The following is a 25,407-nucleotide window of genomic DNA, read 5'->3' on the forward strand; positions in this document are numbered from 1 at the left end:
CAGTTTTTATTCATCGATACTATCGATAGTCATTTTATTTTCAATGTTAGCTGAGCTGAGTTTATAAAACAGTTATATGCAAAACTGAATAAAATATTTAGCTTAACAATTTGCTTGCATGTAAATATTAAACATGCTAAGCTAGCATATTAATAAATCGATACTATCGATAGTCATTTTTATTTAAAAATTGATTTATATAGTATAAAACAATACAGAGTATAAATATTTTGAGCAACTAAAACAGCATACAACTGATTGCTTCTGTTTTTCGTGCATGTGTGTGTGCGTATGAGTGTGTGTGTGTGCTTGCGTATCAAAGGCATGCCAAATACAGGCAGCCAGGCACTCGCGTCGCCTCCTGCCCGCTTGAAGAGCCTTTAATCAAAAATTTATCATTTCTCTAGCAAAAGCAAAGCAGCGGCGCACAAGAAATATTTTTACTTGAAAGGCAAAGGCATGCCTTTCTTCATATGTCGGAAGTCGGAGCAGAAGAGGAGGAAGAGGTGGAGTTAAAATGCTCAAAAGATGTAATCACTGCATTGTCACCAGCACTAAAGAGATTCAGCTCGTGTGTGTGTGAAGAGAGGGTTGTGGAGTTGGGGCATCGAACGATGTGTGTTTTATATGAAACATAAATCAGTGAAATTCTATACATGCCAATGATTGTCTACTCTTTGGCGCACTTGGCGCTCAACGACGGCGACGACGAACACACAAAAATTCCAAAAGCAAAATTCAATGCATGCCAATAACTCGTTTCAGTAGAGAAGAGACACTGGCCCCAGGGCTGCAACTCAGACACACACACACACACATAGATGAGCAACACACACACCCACTTTGGAAGCTTGTTCTGGTCGCTAGACCGGCACGAGTGACGACGCCTGGGTTTATTAAGATAACGGCGTGTAAAACAGAGTGACATTTGGACAAACAAAAAGCGAACTATTCAAATAGTGAGCGCCAGTTGCTCTCTGTAGCCAGATAGAGCGTGTCTTATGCTTGTCTGCAGATTAATGAGTGCCCAACCCATAGCCATACCCAAGCTAGAACAAAAACAATAGATTTATGGTAAACCCCAACGAACGACACCCGCAATGAACAAACACAAGCTGCTCGCTGCCCTCTGGGGCTTGTGGATTTTCCAATAAATTACGCTTAAGTATGCACTTAATTCAAATAGCGCCAAGTCCGCAGATGAGCTATAGACTAAGAGCGAAAGTGTGGGAGTCCCTTCCGCGCCACAAGAGATTTACTTTTTTTCATTTTGTAGCTTATAAATGTAAAGTGCCCTGAGTACTACACACATATGTCTATTTACTCCTCTTGCTCTCTCTCTGTTTTGTTTATGACACATGTCAAATTCTTGTCTGCTGTCCAGATAAGCTGCAGGGTATTAGACCGCAAGTCAGCTGTGCTAATGTCAACTGACATTGCGGAACTAAAACTAAGTCGCGCGGCTTAGATATATTCGAAGTTCTAGTGGTGCAGGAGCAGGAGTTGGTGTTGCTGCCCGGAGGTAACGAAGCGTAGTTAAGACTTTGGGCACGGCCTAATGCAAGCTTATAAATGCCAAAATTAATTATTGTTAGCATTAATATCTAGAGCTAAGCTGCTAATCTAGCTAGTTTTTAAATATAATTTGTACTATTTAAGTTCACTAACGTTTTAAATAGAAATAGCGAATGTATGAATACAATTCATTGTTAGTAACTAACATTTCAAATCGATGAGGCTCGAGATTCGAGCAGAATTTCTTTTTACTTCTTTTTAAGTCTTCACTAAGCCAATTTATTGTTTATTTCAAATCTATTTGGCTTAGTAAATTGCTATAATACATTATTAATTACTGTTAGCATAAAAATATATAGACTAGTTTACTTAATTATCAATATTCAAGTAGAATTTTGTTCTTCTTTTTTCCACATCTTGAAGTAATTTAAATTTACGCGTTAGAGTTTCGCTCAAAGTTCAACAAGAATTTTGGTTGCTTACCAAATTGCTTTAATTTATTGTAATTGTTAATAGCTTCACTAATTTTCTTGCTAATTACTGATTTAAATAATTAAATTTATTGTTAGTTTTAATTTTTTTGATTAATAATTATTGTTACTATTAATATTTATAGAAATTTTCTAGTCTATACAGTTTTTAAAAATATTTTGAATATTAAATTCCGTCCAAATAACAAATACTGCATTAAATAATTCAATATATTGCTAGCTTTAATTATTCTGACTAGCAAATTATTGTTAATATTAATATTTATAGTAATTTTCTAGTTTATAGAAATATTTAAAATAATTTTAATATTAAATTTAGTTTAAATTTCAAATAGATTTTGTTGGCTAAGCAAATTGCAACAATTTATTGTTTGTATTAATTATTACTAGTCTTAGTTGGAAGACTAACTTGCTAAGAGCTTGTAGACATAAATTGAATTCATTGAATTAAATTGTCTTTTTTATTTTTTATTCAAATTTCCAATCAGATTTTGTGCGCTGCTTGTCAAATTGCAATAATTTATTGAAATAGACAGCACGCTTAATTGGCCGAATTTTGTGTATTTTGAAATGCCCATGGCTAATTAAGTGAAAAGTGGCATTAGCAAACGCGTTTGCTGCATTTATTATAAATTATAATTGAAAACTTTGTCAGGCTTAAGTGTTTATGTGCTGGCTAATTAGCCAAAGCGACGGTCAAGTCGGTAATTAAAAGCTAATTAGACAAGCTAAAGGTCGCAACTGTAACTTTTTGTACATATGTAAAGCAAACAGGAAGTGGACAAACGGAAGACTCCTTACATACCTGAGCAATTGGTAAGCATTTAATAAGCACTCATTGTGGCATGACCCACTTGCCTCACACACACAAAGACACACAGACACGCATACATGAGTCAGAATTGTAAGCGTATGTAATTTGTATTTAAAATGCAACAAAACCATAATTTAAAACGGCAGCCGAAGCCACGAAATAAATATAAGAAGGAGGCGGCCAAGAACTTCGACGGCGGCGACGTCGCTATGCGTGCAGTTTATCAAAGGATCCAGACGGAATTGGCGGGGCAGAGGCGGCAGGTAAAATGAATTACATGGCATGGGCTGCCAGCAACCTGCAGAGAGCTGCGGCAGTTGTTAAAAATTATTATTAAGTATTTGCCGTAGACGTCAGAGCAGAGCAGAGCGAAACAAAGGCCAAGCTTTTAAATATTTAATAAGTACACACAAGCCACACAACAGTCGAGTCAGTCAGTCAGCAGAAGAAGTTAAGAGCTGGGAGAGAGAGTTGGTAGGGAGTAGGGAGGTTTGACTGTTGTTGAGTCATGTCAATTGTTGCTGACGCGCAGCGACTTGCGTCCCGCTGTGGCAACTGGCAGTGGAATCAATACCCAGGGCGTATGCCTGCTACGCTTATGTACTTGTAAGGATACCACACACATACAGTTACAGTTACAGCTGTATGTGTGTGTGTGTGTGCGCCCACTAACGGTGACAATAAATGAGTAAAAATGACTTTCAACAAAACGAAAATGAAACGACAACGAAAATCTGTCATCAACACGAGACGCCACACAACGTGGAGAGTTGCACGCAAGCTGTGTGTGTGTGTGTGTGTGTGTGTGTGTGTGAGGGTCCATTGTATGCCATGAAATTCGATACCAATGGGGCACACTCAATATGACGTCCGTAGCATCAACAGGACCAACACACACTCGTTGTAGGACTCTCAATATTGAGGCATTGCCACTCGCTGCTGCTGCTGCTTCTTCTTTTTTAGTGGCCATTATGCATGTAAGAGGGACTTGAGCACAAGTGCCTATAACATATAAATAAACGTTAGCATATCTCTAGACTTTTATTATTAAACTTTCAACATTGTCGCGTTTCATAATGTTTTTGTTTTTATTTTTATTTGCTGCTGCGTTGCCTCGATCGATATTTAATGCTAAGTTTGGCTATGCGAGGGTTGCTACAGCGCTTTATGAAGCACAAAATTATGGCCAACAGTCATAAAATTAATAGAGAGACGACACCCATTGCTTTTATTTGCCTTTGGGGTAGTCTGTGTGTGCGCCAAATGGTGTGTGGCAGTCAATATATTAGCACATAAAATTTCGCCACTTACATGTTTCATAAGCTAAGTGAAATGTTTGTTCAATATAAGATTTAATAAAAATAAGCCATCATCTTGGCTTTTATGTTTATTTAATGTCAAATGTCAAAGCCAAAATATTGTTGACTGAGCTTAGATTGTAAATAATAATAATAAAGTTATGCAATAATTAGGCTAAAAATTCATTAAAACATTTACAGCTCCCACAGGAATAGCTGCCATTTGGTACTTTGAGGTTAGTTTATGTATTTTGAGGTTATTTTTAATAATGTTATTTGAGCTTATTTGAAATGCAATAACTGTACCACAAGCTTATTAAAGCAAATTATGTTTACTGTACGGCAATGTCAAACAGTTGGCCATTTGCTATTTTGAAGCTCATGTGTTATATTTTTGAGGTTATGTTGCGTTTATTTTTAATAATCTGATTTGAGTTTACTTCAAATATAATAATTACACTGAAAGTTAATTAAACTGTCACTCTGTATTAATGTAAACAAACTTTACGACAGTTGGTCACTTGGTATTTTGAGGTTAGGTTTTGTATTTTGAGGTTATGCTATATTTTGCACATTTGCGGCTATTTGTAATACAATAATAAAGACTAAAAATACATAAAACCTGCAACTAGTAAGTTTTACATATTTTTAGGCTATGTACAAATAATTTAGGAACATAAACTCAGACTTTGAACTAATATTAGCAATTTTAATGCAGTAAAATTTATAAAATCTGCAATTTCTGACTTCTCTATATCTTGAGATTATGCACAATTTCTTTTTTGGGCATGTGAATTCTTAATAATTTGCCTACTAACTTTATCGGCATTTATTTTTGGTCATTGACTTATCGAGCGACTCTCGTGTAACAGACAAAATTTACTACCTGGCACTAATCCCTGTGACGCATGCAGCAACAGCAACGCAGCAGTGGCAGCAACAGCAACATAGCAAGCGAGACTTGTGGCATAAGCGTTGTAGTTGTATCTGTAGCTGTATGTGGCAAGCAGAATTCCCTGTACCGGGATAGAAAACAATGCACGGCATTCAGGCGAAACTACCTGACCCCGTAAACCTGCAACAACAACAACAACAACAACAACAACAACAGCAACCAGCAATAGAAAAAAGAAGAAGCAGCGGCAACTCAACTGCAGCAATGCTGCACCTGGTGCTTGGTGCTGGGCACTGGGATTGAAATTGGTGCTGGGAATAAGAGAGGCGTTTGCCATAAGGCCTAGACTTGGGCATAGTTGGTTTAAGGTTTTATGCATTTGTGAAATAGCACAAAACATTTTATAACCTTACATGGAAATTTGAGTTGATGTTGGTTTTATTTATTTTCCAAGCTTGCTCCGCAGCTGCTGCTACGCAACATAAACGACAACAAAAGCGAAAGAGATGCGAAGTAAACTTAAATATTGTTAAGCTTGTAGATGAACCCACACGCACAGACAAAAGATAACGCATTTGGCTTTGTTTGCTGGCACTTGAGGCGCCATTGTAATAATAAAGTCCAAATCAAGACTAAATCAAATAGAGCAGCATAATCTGCTACCACACCCCCCCACCCTCCAGCCACTTGCTGTGCAACAAATTTGAGGTGCGAGCAGCACTTGATCGCCCAACACTTGTGCTGATCAAGAAGCCAAAAATCTGTATATGAGAAAATGAACAAAATATCAAAATGAATATATTGCTGTTGGCATAAATTGAATTTGATTGCTCAAGTAGCGTCTGTCCAGCTGTCTGTGCGTCAACTTGTCTCACTATCTGTCGCTGTGGCTGCCTCAGTGCTGCTGCCTCAGTGTCTAATGTAAATTGGAATCGCCGCTGCCGCCTGCACAGTGGTAATGAGTGTTTAGTTTTTGGCTGAGCGCAGCTCTTAATCAAACTCAAGTAGACTTATGTAAGTTATTTTTTGTTTACTTTGTGTCGGCGACTTGGGTAATGTAAATAAATCAAAGAAGTTTCAAATATATTATTTATAAGTTGAGGTGGGTTTAGTTTTAAGTTGCAAGAGTTTAAATATAAGTTAAGAAAATGAGTCAGAGAAGTTTCAAAATTAAATAAAAATAATATTAACATAATGTTATTTTTAAAACACTTTGACATTTTTTTGACTAAATATTATGAAAGAGACTAAATATCAAAAAATAGCAAAGTTAAAATCCAAGGAGATAATTTTTCAATTTTTGCACTTAAAAAATAATAAAAAATATTAGAAAATATATATTTTTGAAAATTGCTATTAATATCGATAGGAGCAACTATTTGCATCCATGAAATTTAACAAAAAAAAAACCAGGCAAATTTTACAATTACTTGTATTTTACAAAAGATAAAATTTTTCAATGGGTACTTAATGGGTTTAGACAAATTTTTTACCATTAGAAAAGGAATTTTGAAGACCATTCAATTGATATCAATATGTCAATAAAGTAAGTTCAAATGGTGAGTACATTTAACTTTACTTTTGTCCAATTACTTTTGAACACTATTGTGAATAAATTTATTCAATTTTAACAAATACTCTAATTTAATATAAGGTCAATTAGAAAAGATTTAACAATACAAAAAATTATTTTATTATTTAACAAACTATATATTAGGCATAATAAATGCTAACATTTTAGACTGACTTCAAATTATTATAGTTTATAATTGTTGCTTTTCTATATGATTAATGATTTAAGCATTTGTTTTGACTACTGCTTAAATTCACAGACAAATTTGCTGCCTTTTACTATAGTGCGTAACCACGGTGCATTGAGCTGGCATTCAAATTTTCAACTCAAAAACAGCTGCTACACTTCATTAGCATAAGGTTTGCATCCGAAGGGCAAACCTTGGGACACACACACACAAACAGAGAGACACACACACACACACAGGCACACTCATATATATAATAACAAACGTAGAGCTCTCATATCATCCTCTTCAGAGCACCCTCGCATGCAATTTGATGTTTTATTATGCTTTTTGTTGCTTATCAAACTGAAAATTCAAATTCAACTAGCGGCAGCTCATTGTTTACAACGTGCGCAGCACCCACGCAGCCACCCCGCACCCCACCCCACCGAGCAGTGTAACATAACAACAAGAAAATGCTTGAAGAGCTGCAAAAGTGACACTTCTAAGAGATTAAAGTGACATGTAGTGCTTGGACCCAGTGAGAGATGCTGAATCAACTCAACAGCAGCAGCAGCAGCAGCAGCTCTAACTGTAGAAAGTTTTGTGGCGGCATGAAATGGAATTATTTGTATGTGTGTCTGTGTGTGTGTGTGTGAGTTATGCATAGATTAATAAATTATAAGCCTGGTTTGGCTTGTTGAGACCTTTTGCCGTTTGCTTTCTTTTCAACGTGCAACTCCTGGGGGATACTCCAACTTATGTTTGTGCCTCTCACTCACACAGTCGCTCTCGCTCTTGCATGCTCTTTGCTCTATGCGTGTGAATGTGGAGCAATTAATGTTTGTATTTTGTCATTTCATGCCCAGCGCTCTGTCTGAGTTTTGTATAGCTCGCATATATATAAATAAATGTGTTTTTCTTGTTGTCATTGTTGTTGTTTTTTTTCTTGTACTTTATGCACATAATTAAGCCGGTGTATCCGTAAAAGTATGCGACACTTCCGGCTTTAGCAGTCTCAGACTCAGTCGTAGTTACTACAGTTCCAATTCCTATCTTAATACAATTCATTGCGCGCTGACCACGCTTACTGCTTACTACGTTCTTTTTTTCTATATATAAAAGGCAAGCAAAAAGGGGTTTACTTTGCTCTCCTTTTATATGCGTCAACCCGTATGGCCACATCCATGGCGGGGGAGCTTGCCACATTCAATGTTGTCGTGCTTGATGAAAGAGGCTGCTGCGGAAATGCCACAGCACGAGTGAAAAAATGCAGCTGGGACATGATTAGTTACAGCGATGGGCACAGATAAACATACATAGCGCATAAGTGTGAGTGAGTGAGCGAGACAGAGTGTGAGCGAGTGAGACGCATAGTAGTGAAGTAGTAAAGCCTTTAATTAGTCTTAAGCCACAGCAGCGTACGTGCAATTAGTAAAGTAGCAATCAATAAAGTTAAAAGCATTGCAAAGCTTTCAAATGTCTTTCGAGTGCAATCTTAGTTACTTCAAGTTATTTAATTTTGTTACAGTTGTCAATAAGTTTTCAAATATAATTTATAAAGCGTAAAAATCAAAGCTTTAAGCATTAAAATGACTAAGCATTTAAATTATTTATGCCAAATAGTTGCAAGTTGCTGGTATAACAAATAATTATGTATATAAATCTAAGGGAATAAACCATTAAACAAAATAATGTATAAATACTAAATTATTAAATTTAATAATGCAGAAATAATGTAGAATTACTAAACTGAATTTAATAATGTACAAGTAATGAATAAATACTAAATTGTTAAATTAGTTCTAGATTATGTTTGAATACTATTGATGCACAATTGATTTGAATTATATTTTGTTAATTTTCATTCATAACCAGTATTCAAAAATAATCTAGAATCAATCAAAATTAACAAAAAATAATTCAAATCAAGCAATAAATATCTTTTGAAGCAGCAGCAATTTTTAGCATATTTTTAATGTGTCGATTTTTGTTTTAAATGTTCTTGATTAGCATTTGAATGAATAATGAAAAATGCCTTTAGAAAAAAAAACAAAAATATATAGAAGAACTTAGTATTGTTTTTAAATATTTTTGATTAGTTCTAAACTATTTTTTAATACAATTGATAAACTATTAATCAATGAAATATAATAAAAAATAATTCAAATCAACAATAAATAGCTTTTGAAGCAGTAGGACAGTACAGTACTGTATTTTAACGATTTGTTTAAATATTATTGATTAACATTTTAGAGAAATGAAAAATTTATTTTAAAATGACTTAAAGTGCAAATATATATATATTTATATATTATGAAAGTAATGAAAACGAATGAAATGAAAAAATTGTTCACCATAATTTTAATATATTGATTTTTCTTTTAAATATTCTTGATTAACATTTGAAAGTGATGAAAAATGAATGAAATTAAAAAAATGTATAACATATTTTAAATATATTCACTTTTTTAAATATTCTTGATTAACATTTGAAAGTAATGAAAAGTTACTTAACAAAAAGTAAACCTATATAAAGACAAATATATTGAAGAGCTTAGCATTAAATATGTTTGACTATTTCTATTTTATTTTTGAATATTACTGTTTCGATTTCGATTATTTGTAATTATTAACAGCAAATAGTGCAAGCCAAACAAAAATCTTTGTGCAAAGAAATAACAAACAATATTTTACTTTATTTCTATTTATCTACGTAGTTTCAATTAATGTTCATTATAACTAATTAGCTAAATTTATGCTGACTAAACATTATTTAGCAGCTATGACTAAGTCAGCTGTAGCTCGCTTTGTAAGCAATATTTGTATTCTTAGCTCAGCTCAGTTATAACATTTATAGCCGCTTCAGCCAACTTTTGCTTAATAGTTGCTGCTGCGGCCTAAGCTCAAACTCAATGCCATAAGCTTTTTATTTACTATTAAAGTGGCTTGGCAGTTGTTGTTAATAAAACTAAATGTTGTACATGTGCGCTCAGCTCAGTGCTGGAAATCCTTTGCTGCTGCATAAGCCGCAAGGCTCAAAGCTAAGTTGAGCTTGCGCTCGTTAGTTGCGAGTTGCGAGTTGTTGTTGTTGCTGTTGCTAGTTGCACGTTAAGTTCGTTAAGCAGACACCTCGGAGAGGACTAAAGCTATTCTTTAATTCACTTTGGTGTTGTAGAGAACTTGAAACGCGTGTGTTGAAACTACTTTTAGCAACTGCTGGCGCTCAAGTGTTAAATCTATTTGCCACACACACACACACACACACATACACACTAGCGCTGTCTCGCTCTAGCGCAAACCACTGTAGCACATTTAGCTAACACTTATTGCGCCTAAAACTGCGCTATGCGTACTAGTCCGAAAAACAAACTCAGCAGCCAACCCCTTTGCCCAACCCCTTTGCCCACAGCTAGCTGCAGCTGCTGGTTGCATTTGTCGTCGTCGTCGTCGTCTGATTTCAGCAAATATTTGCAAATTTACGTTGACTCTGGCGCTGTGTGTGTGTAACCCCCCAGTAACTTCACTAACTGCCAGCCGTGGCCCATGACGTCGACCCCGTGGACTGCAAATGCAACTGAAGCTGCTGCAAGGCAGTACAGGCAGAGTCAGCATACCAGTGGCATTAGCGACAACTGTCGTAGAGTGCCACTTAATGAGCAACGGCTGTTGCTGTTGCTGCTGCAGTAGCCCGCATACCAGCAACAGCAGCCGCAACAGCAGCAGCAACAGCAGCAACAACAATAAAGTTAAAGTTATGCACGCTGGCCATGCAATTGGCGAGTGTCTAGCTGTCTGTCTGACTGTCTGTCTGTCTAGCTGTCTGTCTGTCTGACTTTTGCCTGCAGGCCAGCGCTTGTATCTTACGGATGCGCATTGTGGCTGGCACAACAGTCGCCGCTACAGATTCTTCTTTAGCATTGCAGTAATTTGACTTGATTTGTTTAAGCTGCACACACACACACACACACACACACACGAAGTAAATGACAAATGTGCCGCTGCCATGTAATCGCATTAAAATCGAGTCAGTGTTGCAGCTTTGGCTGCTGCTGTTGCGCTCATTAAATTTGTATTTATAATAGTTAGTCGCTCAGCTAAATCGCCTTAAATTTGGCTACGGCCTATGCTTAGCCAACATTATGCTAATCATAGAAATTGTCGTTGGTCATTGCTGCTGCTGCTGCTGCTGCTGTTGTGATTGTGATTGCTGTTGCCTAGGCAAATTGCAAAAATTAATTAAAATTTAGCACAACTTTCGAACAGCATAAACTTATGCCGCCTTATTGTTGTTGCTGCTGCTGCTGCTGTCGCTGCCTTTTGTTGTATAACTGCGTTGCGTTGATTGGTGCGCTGTGGTTAGTGGTCGCCGTTCGCCGTTCGCCTGTCGCTTGTTTGGGGTCTGGGGTTTTGGTGGTCCACTCGCTAGTCGTTGGCCAAAACCCGCTCTCTATGCCTTAACATTGCTCGTACATGCAAGTGACAAGGCAATATCCGTCACGCAAGCAACAGCAGCAGCAACAACACGCTGCCAGCAACAGCAACAATTACAACAATAGCCCACAGTTTGCCGTGCACATTGGTTAAAAAATATGCCATGCAAAATATATATATACATATATATATTGATGCACAAATTGGTTTGTCCACAATCAATTTAAAAATTTCTTTATTTGCTGCAATTTTTTGCATAGCGCCAAAAGTTCTTTAAAAAATACTATGATTTAAATATTGTGAAAATTCATTAAAAAACAGTTAACTTACTTTATTTATATCTGGGATTTAAATATTGTGAAAATTTATTAATTCATTTCAGCTTAAAATATAGCACTAACTTATTGAAAAGGATTAATATAAATTATTTAGTTATTTTGTAAAATTTGTTTGTCCAGACTCAATTTAAAAATTTATTTATTTGCAGCTATTTTTGTAACAGTGGAACTGGAATTTAAATATTGTAAAAATTCACTAAAAAGTTCATTTACTTTTTTTTTAGTTTTCTTTATAAATATATAAAAAAAAAATATTGTAGAGGATTATCAATAAATTATTTAGTTATTTTGTAAAAATTGTTTGCTTATAATCAATTTAAAAATTTATTTATTTGCAGCAACATTTTTAATAGTGCAAAAAATTCTTTTAAGAAACTGTAAGTTAAATATTGTAAAAAAAAACATTAAAAAGCAGCAATTTTTTAGTTTTCAATAGAGATAAATTCGCAATTTAAAATATTGATAAAGGGTTATATCAATAAATTTTAGTTGTCTTTAGTTAAATTTTTATTATTATGAAAAATACTTTAAATTACATTCAATTTGAAATATTATAAAAAATTATAGATGCACAAATTGATGGCCAAATTGTTTCAAAAAAGTGTGATTTAAATATTGTAAACAATTTATAAAAAATCAGTTAATTTACTTCATTTAGTTCTCTATAGAAATAAATTCGCAATTTAAAATATTGATAAGAATTTATATTAATAAATTTAATCCAAAACAAGTTTCATTGCTTCCAAATTCTTAATATTGTTATGCTTAACATTCCTTTGATTAAGTCGTACTTGATGATTCATAATGACATTAATTGAATGTTTATACAGTTAATAATGGCAAACAATTGATTTATCCCTCGCCAGGCAATGTCATTAACTCTTGTGCTTGTGCCTAAAGCAATCGTTAACTATTTACTATCTAACAATTTGGGTTATGTCAAGAAAAGCGCTTTAACTATTCAATTAATTGTTGATCTACCAAATTACTTATGGGGCTATAACTAAAGCGTTAACGACAGACAGCAACAAGCCAAAAAGGCAATTACTTTGACGCAATCTCAGCAAGATACGAACGACATGAACTATATAGTAGTGTATATAGTACATATATGCATGGGAGCATATAAAATATGCAAATTGTTTCTATACGAAAGTTTGACACACGCGCTGATATTTTTTTTATGCATTTAAGTGCCATTATTGTCCACTGTGCTTGAGTCCTGCCAATTTGGTTGGGGCGTTATTATTATTCATCGCCTGTAGAGGCGACCACAGACGTTGATGTTAACGCTGACGCTGGCAGCGCTGTCAGCGTTGGGCGCACGACTTAATTACGGTCCATTAGACTGCACAAGGGGTGTTTATTACCACATCAGTGGCGCCGCCAACGACGCCAGCGTCAGCGTCAGAGCCCAGGACATGTTGCTGGCCACAACTAGAAATCGTTTCACTCATATACATATATATAAACTCGTTCGTGTGTGCGTGTGTTTGTGTGTGTGCATGAACATGAAATCAGTTAGAAAATCAGCTTTGACATGGAAATTACGCTCGGGCTCTGGCACACATCAAGTGGCAAATGAAACAAGCAACAAACACCATTCTAACTGGCGCCTCAGTTTCCAATTGCAATGCTCATGTCCTGCTCCCTTTTGACATCGCATCCTTGTCACGCAAGTTCGACGCACTTTTTGTGTTTTTCTAATTGCGACGCAGGCGCAGCACAACGAACTGGGCGACAAAAATTTATTAAAATATTACGCAAGGTTGAACCAGGCAGCTTAGCTTTTTGCTTAACTCGACTCGATTCAGAGCTTAACTTAGCACACAGAGTTAGTTACGTTTATGCCCGAAGGCCTCGCACCCCCCTTAACATTCTGTTGTGTTTGCATAAAACTTTGTTTTATATTTTCTTTTTTTCAAACAAAAACTTTACGCTGCCCCCTTTGCCAAAGCATTTGCTTCCACCTTGCTCTCCACTGCGCTACCTTTGATACTCTAGCCAAAGCGCATTAGAATTTGGTTACGCAGCTTAGAAAGCAAAAATAAGTATAGCGTCCCATTGTACCGAACTAGAGAACAATAAAAAGATCTTATCTTGTTATTTCGCTTGTTTCTTAGAGCTAATGTAGCAAAGAAAGATTCACAAAATGCTTTAAAGCTGATTTATTGAGGGAACTTGGACTTAAAGCTTGGAATTATCATTTAGTTTGGAAGAAAATTCGTTTATGGCTGCAATCAGCTTCAATTTATATATCAAATGTGTATAACCAAACACAGAATTAGCAATGATATCTTCTAAATTTAACAAAGAACGTTTTTCAAAGTAAATGTATTTTGTAAAGATAAAAATCGGATCGAAGAGATAGATTTTTAGACTCTTAAATATTCGATTCCATTTCGAATTCGATACGATTTTCGAAATTTTTACTATTTTATTGAATTCTTTTCAGAGCAAATGTATTTATACCTTTTTAGACTCTTCGATTCGATTTTCGAAGTTTTTACTATTTTATTGAAGACTCCTTTCCAGAGCAAATGTATTTATGCCTTTTTAGACTCTTAAATGTTTCATTCGATTTCGAATTTGATTCAATTTTCGAAGTTTTTACTATTCGATTTAGAAATTACTTCAAAAGTCAAAGTTTCAAATTATGTAAAAATTTTAATATCTTGTAGAATCTATAAATCATTGAAATTCTATATAATGTACTTAGTGATTGAAGCATTTTTGATTGATAGATGTGATATGATAACTTCTATATTTTTTTGAAAACGTTTTTCAGAGTAAATGTTTTTAACTTGGAAAGACAAAATTGGAATTGAATTGGGTTGTGCCATTTTAGACTCTTGAATGTAACGCATTACAATAAAAATTCGATTTCGAATTCGACTCTCTTGTCGAAGTTTTTACTATTTCTCGTTACTTGTATCAAATTATTTAAGATTGAATGTTTGCTAAATTGTTGTTGTTGTTAGAAGCATTTTGCATGTTATACAAACTATAAATCGTTGAAATTCTATATATTCTACTTACTATTTGAATAAATTGAAGCAATTTTGATTGAGAGTTGTTAGCAATTTCAATATATTCAACCCTTGAAAATTCATCGCCTATTCAAGAGTCTCTTTTGCCCACTTAATTTATCGAGTCAGTAGAGTGTAGAATCTTCGTTATGGTTGAATTGAGTTAGCTGCTGGTTTTCTGGTTGTTTTTGTGCGTTTGGCTCGCAAATTTTCAACAAATTTAGAAGAGCGGAAATTGCAAAGCATTCAGCGAGTTGAGCTAAGTTGAGTTATTTGTACAACTCTGTGGAGTGAAAAGAAAAGCAAAATACAAAAAAGGCGAGCAGAGAAAAAACCAAACACGAAAAGGAAAAGTTTTTGTGCAGCAAGCCGTGTGTTGGGGGAATACGGATTTGCTATTGTGTGTGTGTTAGTGTGTGTGTGTGTGTGTGAGTCCAAGGAGTGGGCGGCCAAAGGCGTTGCAGCGTCGACGAAAAAAAAAAAATAAAAACGTATAAAAGTTTTGCGTTGTTTACATAACAAAAGCAGCGCAAGAAGCAGCAGCAGCAGCGGCAGCGGCAGAACGTATTGGAGGGTGGTGGGGTGTGTGGGTGGGTGGCCTGTCAATTTGTGCATTGGAATTTAACAACATACAGTTGGGCCTGTGCGCACATAAATTGGAGTTTTATTGTTGCTGCTGCTAGTAGCCATAAACAAAGTAATTAAATGCAACAGCAACAACCAGCAACAGCAACAGCAACAATGCAATTAAACAGTTGAGAAAATGATTTTTCGCCAGCTCTGCTTATTATCAGCGGCGAGAGAAGCGCAAAAGCGTAAAGCAAAGTAAAGCAAAACGTAAAATAATAATAATAAATAAGAAAGAAAAAAATTCACATGCAAATAAACAGACATCAGCGTAGCGGCGCTAATTGACGCGACTGCATGCCACATGCCACATGCAACACACACACACACACAGCGGTAAGCAGCAGTGTTGCTGCGGTATAAGCTAAATACGTCATAAAAATAAGCTAAAATAAGCTAGTCAAAACTCATATGAGTAGCTAAAAAAAAAGATCGCAGACTAGTAAAAAAATATTTATTTTTAATTGTAAATTAGAATTAATTCTATATTACAATAATGTAGCCAGCTCAACTGAGGGCTTCAGGCTTTTTTTGTATATATAAACTATTTCTTATATTGAATTTTTTTATAAGATTTATAAATATTTTAAAATTTTTTTGGTTGACTTCAGCGAGAAGTTGGCTAGGGGAGATGAATTTTTAGGGAGGTGCAAGTATAAATATAAAAAAATATATAAGTGAAAATATATTTGAAACCTAATTCATAAGTAAAAAAAATATTAAAAAAAAAGTACCTAAAATTTCAATCATTTATGAAGTCAATATTATTTTTTTAAGCTAAAGAAAAATTTAATTCAGCCAAATTTCAAGCTATAAGCTATTTGCGAATTTTAAAATATATTGAAGCTCAGTATAAACAAATTAGATTTAAATACACAAGAAAAATGCACATATAATATTTATTATGTACATAAAGTTTAATTTTGTTGCTTAGTTATAAAAAGAATTTCGAATTTAGTTAATTTTTGATTTTTATAGCATACATTATATTAATAATAAAGCTGCATATGCAGAAATATTTTAAAAATTGACAATATATTTTTAATAAGCAAATATATGTTGCACATATAATTATTTGTGTCATTTTCAAAAAAGCTAAATCTAGCTTATAATAAGCTAATATGGCAGCACTGTCAGCGCAGCGACTGTTGACCGCTGCCAACGATATGAATGATGTACAACTCAACATCACGTACATCATGTGCAGCAATTAACAAACTTTTGCATAAAAAGCTCATTTGTAGTTTTATAGTTTGTTCTCAATAGCAAAAGTTTGTCTCTCTTTTTAAACTCAAACTCTTCAGTTGGATGTCACGCATGCATCTCTAATTTTAACAAATTGCAAATTGTTGCTGTTGCTGTTGTCGTTGCTGTGGTTGCTGTTGCGCCTTAATTGGCAACAAGTGACAAGATTTTGTTTTTCTGCAATTTATTTGCCCAGCCAGTCAGCGTTGTGGGCAGGTGTGAAGCGACATTTATGTTTAGCTAGTCAAGTGCTAATGGAATTTGCGTCTAATTGCAAACATGCACACAAGCTTGTTAAGGCTTGTCCAGAATATTTGTGGATACAACCGCAATTTTACTGTTAACAAGCTTTATTTCAAATGTTGAGACAGCGCAGACTAAAAAATTTATGTTGCAGTTTTAAGATCTTTCAAGAAATTAAGAGCAACAGTTCAATTAAAATTTTATTATTAGCAGCAAAGCTTGAAAAAATGTGCAGAATTCGATTTAATTTAATTTAGAAATTATAAGCATAAGCTACAAAATTTTATAAATTGTTGTGCTAAAAATAAAAATTCCAGCTTTATATCTCTGACTGTTTTGGCTATAAAAATTTACTTATTTAAGCGATTTATTGCAGTTAAAGAAAAATTGTGCAAATATTTAAAATTTTATATGGATAAATATTTATTTAACATTAACAAAATGATTCATTAAGATTGCTCTAAAGCAACAATTGTTGCAAATATTGGAAAAAAAAAAGTTCTTTGCCTTTATTTCATTAGAGAAACACTTGAATTAAAATTTTTCAATATAAATCAATTCAATTTAAAATTTGTAAGCAATAAGCTACAAAATTTTTTAAATATTTGTGCTAACCCGTCCTTAAAAATTTCAGCTTTATACCTCTGACTGTTTTGACTATAAAAAGTTATTTATTTAAGAGTTTAATTGCAGGCAAAGAAAAATTGTGCAAATATTTAAAATGTTGTATGCATAAATATTTATTTAACATTAACAAAATGATTCATTGAGCATATTGCACAGCGGCAACAATTGCTGGCAATGATTGGAAAAATTTCAAAAGCCCCAAGCTTAACCCTTTAGAGCCAAAAGTTGCCTGAAGCGCACAAATCTCAGGCACTTATATAAACAATTTGTTGCTATATTTAGCTTGAAGTATATTAAATGAAAATATTAAAAAATGAACTCATTACTTATTATTTTTCTATATTTTTCTTAAAGAAAATATAAAAAAAATATAAACCAAAGGCTTTAATTAAAGCTTAACAAGCTTATTTGCATTTGTTGCTATCATTAGCTCAAAACTAAAGTCAACATAATAAAACTGCACTTATATATTTATTTTGTTTGCTATATATGAGCAGCTCAATAACTTTTTGCTCTTACTACGCAAATTGTTTATAAGCCATGTCAAGCTTTCAAAACTAATGAACTGCAACTTTTTAGAATAAACTCATTTATGCTTTAAGTTAATAAGTGCCTTGGCTCAACATTTTGTGGCAGGCTCTTATTGCGCCGATCAATAGAGTTGGCCATAGTTGAAACTGTAAAAAGCAGCAGACAACTCATTTGCAAGCTCTTCTTCTTTTTTTCAATTTGCTGGCAGCTAAGAAAATAAACTCTAAGCAGGTAAGAGATAAATATAACGAGCTGGGCAAAACTTCCCGGAATGATTTAAATGCAAAACGAAAAAAAGTAAGAAGTGAACATTTTAACACGCGGCTGGCTGCCAATGACAACTCAGCCCCCCAACTTGCTCCGCTTGCCACAGCACGTTGCAAGTTTATGCAAGAACGCCAAGACATTGCCGCAAATGAAGCAATTGCAGCAGCAGCGGCAGCAGCAGCAGCAAAGGAAACTGAAAATGAAAAACTACTTGCAACAGCAAGTGTGGGGCATGTGGCGTCAGTGTGCACAGTGCGACGAACGACGGACACAACAAAACATAAATTCCAATGAAATAAGTTGATTTATGCTGCTGTGCGCGCCGTGAGCTGACACCAAAGAGACCAGCAAACGAAGTCAACTCAAGCAGACCCCAGAGCAGCAGCAGCCAGAGCAACATCCACAGCTGGCCCAGGGTGAAGGTGAAAACGCAAGGCGCACAGCTCATATGCCATATTTCTCATATATGCTATATACTATTACTATAAGCAATATATATATATATATCTGCATATAGTACGCGCTGCACTTGAGCAACGTTGCGCTGCCACGTTGTGACGTGTGGCATGCAAAGTCAAAAATAACTAAGCAGCAACAACAACAACGAACAACAACAACAATATTTATTCTCTGCTACTTTAGCCCTTTAGTTCTTTTGGGGGTGTGGCACTTGGCGTTGATTGAATTATATTATTTTCTGCAGCAGCGGATACCATAAAAATCAAATGTTGCCGTCGTCGTCGTTGTTGTTGCTGCCACTTACAGCTGCAACCGCTTGCCGCTCAACTTTACCTTTGGCATTTGCACACAATCAAAAAGCTCATAGTTTATCGCTAGTGATGAACACGTGACAAATTAATCATGCAACGCTTCAACACGCTACTGTGCAACATTTACATAAATTTCTATGACACACAAATGCCTAAAGCCCAAAATAAATCACAAAATGTCACATGCGAAAGTTTTGCCAACTAATCCAAATGAAAAAAAAAAGCCACTCAAACTACTTTTGATTAAGCGTTAAAAATGTCGTAAAAATTTGAATAAAATTAATTTAGTTTATTTATTACTTTGCTTCAGTTCATTTTGGCTCATTCTTTTATAATTGTTTTAGCATTTTGCTTCGTTTTCAAACAAGTGTAAGAAATTATGAAAAAAGTTGCAGATTTTTCTAACCTCCAGATTTAAATTTATTTATTAAATATTATATATAAAATTGCTAAGAAATGTTTACTATATTTATTACTATATTTATGCTCATTTTATGTTAAAGATATATTTATATATACGCGATAGACGCATATTATTTAGAAATTCTAAAGCAAAAATGTACTTTATTTATTACTTTGTTTTAATTCACCCAAATCAAAGAATTTATTACTTTGTTTTTCATTCAATTAATTAAAAGCCTTGTTGGCCATACATTTATGTTAATTTTCATTTTAATATGTCTTTAGCTAAATCTTTAAGCTTATTGAAGAATTATTAAAGCATTAGGCGGGACACTAGAATTTCTAAAACAAAATTTTACTTTATTTATTATTTCTTTTAATTCATTGAAGCTTTTTGATATAGTATTACATTTTTTAAAAATTCTAAAGCCTTAAATAATTAATTACTTTGGTTTGCAATCAATTAATTTAAAGCCTTGTTCGTTTTAATTGCCTATAAAATATTATAAATGAATATAAAAGAATTTTTAGAGCAGAAGTGTCAGTAGCAGCGCCGCTCGAAAAATTTATTAGAATTTTTGTTGAGCATAAATTTTTGATTTCTCTTGCTTGCTAATTTCAATTTATGTCAAAATTGTAACGTTAGCTAATATTTTTCCTCGAAAGTTTGCTGTTTAATTTAAATTAATTTTAATTTAATTCGTCTTAATTGCTTATAAAATATTATTAAAACGTTTATAAGAATTGTTGGGGCAGAAGTATCAGCCCCTCTATAAATTTTAAATTTCTCTTTATGATTTTCTATGACGTTTTCAATTCCTGTTAAAATTGTAACATATCTTAATATTTTTCTTCAAAAATTTGCTGTTTAATTTAAATTAATTCGTCTTAATTGCCTATAAAATATTATTCAAATGTTTTCAAGAATTTTAAGTGGGCCCCTCGATAAATTTATTAGAATTTGAGTTTTCTCTTTAAGATTTTCTATGAATTTTTCAATTCCTTTAACATTTCTTAATATTTTTCGACGCAAGTTTGCTGTTTATGTAAATGAGAAAAGCCTGGAGCGTCAATAAAATGTTCCATTTATTATATTTTGTATATATATTGTGAAATACTTGAAGCACGCTATTAATTTGCATTACAAAATTGAAAGACAGCTTGAGGGCATCAATCGCTTCACGCGCACAGAATATTTCTAGCGTTGGTCTCATGCGGCGTATGCGCAATGTTTAGCTTTAGAAGCTAAAACAAAAGAAATTTATAACAGCTAGGCAAAAGTGTAAATCATGAAATTATAAGCTATTTAATTAGCTGCAGAAGAAAATTCCAAACACACACACACACACACACACACACACAGCTCTGCTTTATGAGATTTTGAAATAGTGAAGCATGTTAATAAATTCAAACTGCAGACTGCTGAAAGAAATTTCCCCTCCCAAGGCTTGTGTGGGGCACATGTGTTTAGACCTAATTTAAATGAGTTTTTAGTTCATTGAATAATGCAGTTTGCTTATTAGACTGGACGCGCTTTGATGTTTATTTTCACATATTCGAAAAATGTGATTTGCATAGCTCTTTGCCACCTGTGTGTGCATGAGAAGGTGTTGTAAACACATGGACACACACACACACACACACATACATATGTATAAGCTAATGTGCAAGTTATGGCCTGGCCAGCTGCCTTTGCTGCTGTCAGTGTCATAAATTCTTGAACTGAGTCGCTGACTCCGACATCAACTTGCCAGCCATGTCGCGCAGTCGCAGTCGCCGTCGCCGCAGTCGCCTCAATCGCAGTTTGTTGCTTTCAACTTGCAACTTACAGTTGGGAGTTTGAGTTTTCATTTTCGTTTTATTTTTTTCGTGGCGGCTTCATTGGCTACAGTTGAAACGCTGTCGGACTTGTCAAGCGTCGACTTTTGTTGTTCTGCCGTGTGGCATGCACCTGCGCGATAAGATAAGCTCCAGCCAGCGGCTGCCTGCAGCGGAGTGTGTGGGGTGGGGTGTGGTACATGCTTAGAGGCAATCGGCGTCGTCAGCGGCATTTGCTTTTGGCTGCGGCTTGTAAGTAGCTTGCCTTTGTCTGCTTTGGCTGCTTTGCGACTGTTGTTCTGTTGTTCTTCAGCTTGTTATTGTAGGCACTTTGGGAATTACAGCAAATGAGCGTGTGCGGGAGTGCGGGGTTGGTGCTGGGTGTGGGGTGGGGGGTGTCTAACTGCTTGTTTCTTGGTATTCCACTGTGTGAATTTTCAAATTGCGCGTTGAGTTGTCTCAAAGCAACGAAGCAACGCTCAATGCTCAATCAACTTAAACAGAATTGCAAATCTTCAAATTGCAGTTGATTGGAAGGTTGCTAGGGTTGCGCAAATAATTATAAAAACAGCAGTTTAATGATTGGGACAAGCTGCACTAATAAGAAGTTTAAATCAAGCGTATGCTTTGGCATAAATTTTGGCATTTGCTTTAAATTTCATAAAATTGTTAATAAACTTTTAGTTAGAATTTAAAGGTAATTTGGCATTTGCTTTAAATTTTATTATATTGATGCTAAACTTTTAGTAAGAATTTCAAGCTAATTTGGCATTTCCTTTCATTTTCATTAAATTGAGTATAAACTTTTATTTGGAATCTCTTGATAATTCATATTAATAAAAAGTTGTTATATGGTAAATCATTTACTGCAATAATTTTGCTCTTTCTAGTTTTGCATGAAGTATAGCTATAGCTATATATCCATATACAAAGCTTATTAAATAATATTCTTGATCACACAAAATTTCGATTCTATTTAGAAATAGTTATTGCTCGATTGATTGCATCGATAGCGATAACAAATCATATAGATTAAATTGTTGTTCAAGCTTATCTATTAAGTTTAGCTTAAAAAACTTTATATCCACATCGATTAACGCCTTAATATCGATTACAAATTATCGCTATGAATTAAACTAAATTTGTCTAGCACTTGATATATAATAAATATATTTTGATTGTATAATATCGCTAGTATATAAACGTTATAAATTATATTTTTGCTTAAGCTTTTGCTGCTATTTTCACTTGATAATATTAAAAAAGAATAATCGAAGCTATGTATATCAAATATTCACATAATATCGATAGCAAATATAAATCGCTCTAAATTATATTCTTGATAAGCTTTCATACAAACTTTCTAACATCGCTTGCTACAGTATATATCTACGTATATTGCTTAGTCACCCATCGATTATAAATAAATAATTACAATAGTATTAAAAGCAGTGCACTTACCGTTTGCTACACATTAACAGTTGCTGTAATCATAAAGCGTTAAAATTAAATTAGCATACACATTAACATAAAACTTTAAAACTAGAAAAAAAATATTATTTTAATATTTAATTGCTGTAGTTTTTTTTTGGTTTTGTTAATTGAAAATTTCAGAGCTAAGCACTTTGCTTGATTATGATTTGCAGCAGTTGGAGTTCATATATAATTTTTTTTTGTGTAGGCAACATTAACATAAATGATTCGTAGTCTCTACTTTCACCCAAAACGCATTCCTAGCGCTTCGCTTATTGTTTCATTTGCGTATTCATAACTATAATTAGTGTGCGACCCCCTGCTAGTGGCATGCACCTTCACCTTCAGCACCAGCACTTTGAACCCCACAAAGAGGTAAAGCATGTAATTATGCCAGACAGAACAGCGAGACGGACAGACGGAATGTTTTTACCAAAAAGCATTTTAGAGTTGAGTGTAAGGTGTAAGTAAGCACTTTTCATATTACTCAGCGCTTTTAGCCAACAAGTGCAACAAGCAGTGGCAATGGAGAGAGTGGGAGACTGTGTGGGAGATTGGGCAGAGGGGAGGGTTTTCCAATCACAGTCGCTCGTTCCTTAATGTTTTAATTATGCGCCATTAACACAGGCTGCATATTTAGCAGTGAGGCAGGGCAGACGACATATGCCATGGGTCGTCGGGTGGGGTGGGTTGGGTTGGGGGGTGGGCAAGTACATCATTTCGACATTTGCCAACATGCATTAAAACAGCACAACACGGAAACAATGCCATTAGATATATCGCGTCGAGCAACGCCCATTTTTTGCACATTTTTTCGGCTGCCTTGATGTATTCAAAGGTTTACACACACACACGCACACCCTCGACTCACACACACACACACACATGCAGCACTTTGCAACCCCTAAAGTGTTGTGGTGGCATCTTAGCCCCGTTACCCCCGTCAGCATTCTCATCATTCTCTCTTGCCTTATATTCGGCACAGCAAAAATTAAAAGCATTAAAAATGCCCAAGGCACAAAAGGTAAGAAGCACAAATTGCTCGCAGTTAGAGTGAGTGCGAGTGAGTGCGCGAGCGAGAGGGTGCGAGCGCTCAGAAGGGAGCGGTGGCAACACCGAGGTGTTGCTGCTGCAATAACCTTGCCCGCAAAATAAAGAAGAAAAAAATACATTAAATAAAAAAACAAAGAAAGAAAATAGTAGTAATAAAGTTTTGCTGCCTTTTAGGGCAAACACAACTGCAGCATACGCTTTAAATTAAGTTGCAAATAAAATTAGTCAAAGTTATAGGCATATTTAGAATAATGACATATTTATAATAATAAATAAAGTCTCGAAATATGTCTCAAATATGCCTAATTAAGGATACTTAAGCCAAAGTTTGTTTTTAAAATAAAAAAAATAGAGTTTAAAATAAATAAGAATAGCTAGCAATGGAAACGTAGAAGGCAATAAAGTTTTAATTAAATTTTTCTTAAGCAAAATAATTTAAAAAAAAGTAAATTAAAAATTTAATTCAACTAATTTGTTTATATTTAAGCTTAATAAATTTGTAATAACATTTTTCATATACAAAATAAATATAAAAATGCAATTCAACAAATTTGTTTAGATTTATGTTACAAAAACAAAGGCAGACTTCATTGCAGTATAAGGTATAGCAACAGTTACAGTAAGCTATGAAATTATATAAAAAAAAGTTATAATATAAACAAAAAAAATTTTAAGAAGTAGCAATTTAAGTTATATTTAAGTAAAAGTTTAAGTTTATGACAGAAATTAAAAAAGAAAACTTGTTATCTAGACAAAGTTAGTTTAAGATATATTAAAACATTTGCAAAATTATAATAAAATAATATAAAATTATGTAAGTGAAGTAATTATAAGATATAATATTAAAAGAAATTGTAAAAATGCAGAGCAATGTAATTTATATATTTAAGTAAAAGATTAAAAGCAAACAAGAGCAGCAATATATATATACAAGAAATAGTTATATAAATAAATAAATAAATAGACAAAGTTAATTTTTGAATTATTTAAAATATGTCTGATAATATAAAATAAGTAATACGCAACTGCTAAAATATTTTTACATTGTTTTAATTTCTGTTTGAATTTTTTTAACAAGTCAATATACCCTTTGAGCATGTCCTTAATGCTGCAAGTGTATGAAAAGCAAACCCAAAAGACTATCCCAGTTATGCTGCCACATAACGGCGTGTGCCCCCCACTCTTCATCACTCTCTCTCCCACACACACACACACGAACTGGCGTCAAACAAATCGTTGTGGATTTTTATGAGTTTCTTCATCAAGCCAGCGCTCGTCGCCTCCCGCTCCTGCTCCCTGGACGACGAGCTAGAGCATTGTTTGTCTACTGACAGGCAGCAAACAGATTGTATTTATGCGCAGTGACTTGGTTACTGACATGGGGTGGATGTGGATGCAACTGATCAGCATGCAATACATATGCGCAGCGCCTTTATTCAGGTTACTACTTTTATTGATATGATGATGATGGTGGTGGCCAAAATGGTGGTGGTTGCTACTGGGAGATGCTGCTGCTGCTGCAGCCGCAATAATTGCGCGCTTGGATTTTTAGGGAGGCGGCACTGAAGCGGCTGTAATTTAATTTAAACGACACTTCACTTTGCAATTTACAGTATTTTGGGATATGGCCAACCCCTCGGGCCTCAGGTTGCGGCACGCCCCACGACAATTGAGTAACAATGCATAAAGTACAACGTGGCAACTAATGAGACAACATTTAATGCATTGACATTTTTAATATAAACTATTGCAAAGCGAAGCGGAAACAAACTCAGGGTCAAACTATTTGCTTTCCACA

General features: G+C 34.4%; 1 protein-coding gene across 1 annotated transcript in view; it reads right to left on the minus strand.

Moving 5' to 3' along the window:
- LOC108596569 (protein slit) overlaps positions 1-25,407 on the minus strand; it is a 67,074-nt gene that overhangs the window by 31,079 nt on the left and 10,588 nt on the right. The window contains exon 2 of the mRNA XM_017982475.2: positions 22,545-22,567. The gene's annotated coding sequence lies outside the window, so the exon portion shown is untranslated. The remainder of the gene's footprint in view (positions 1-22,544; positions 22,568-25,407) is intronic.

The sequence above is a fragment of the Drosophila busckii genome, chromosome 2R, assembly GCF_011750605.1.
Source record: "Drosophila busckii strain San Diego stock center, stock number 13000-0081.31 chromosome 2R, ASM1175060v1, whole genome shotgun sequence".
Taxonomy (NCBI): Eukaryota; Metazoa; Arthropoda; class Insecta; order Diptera; family Drosophilidae; genus Drosophila; species Drosophila busckii.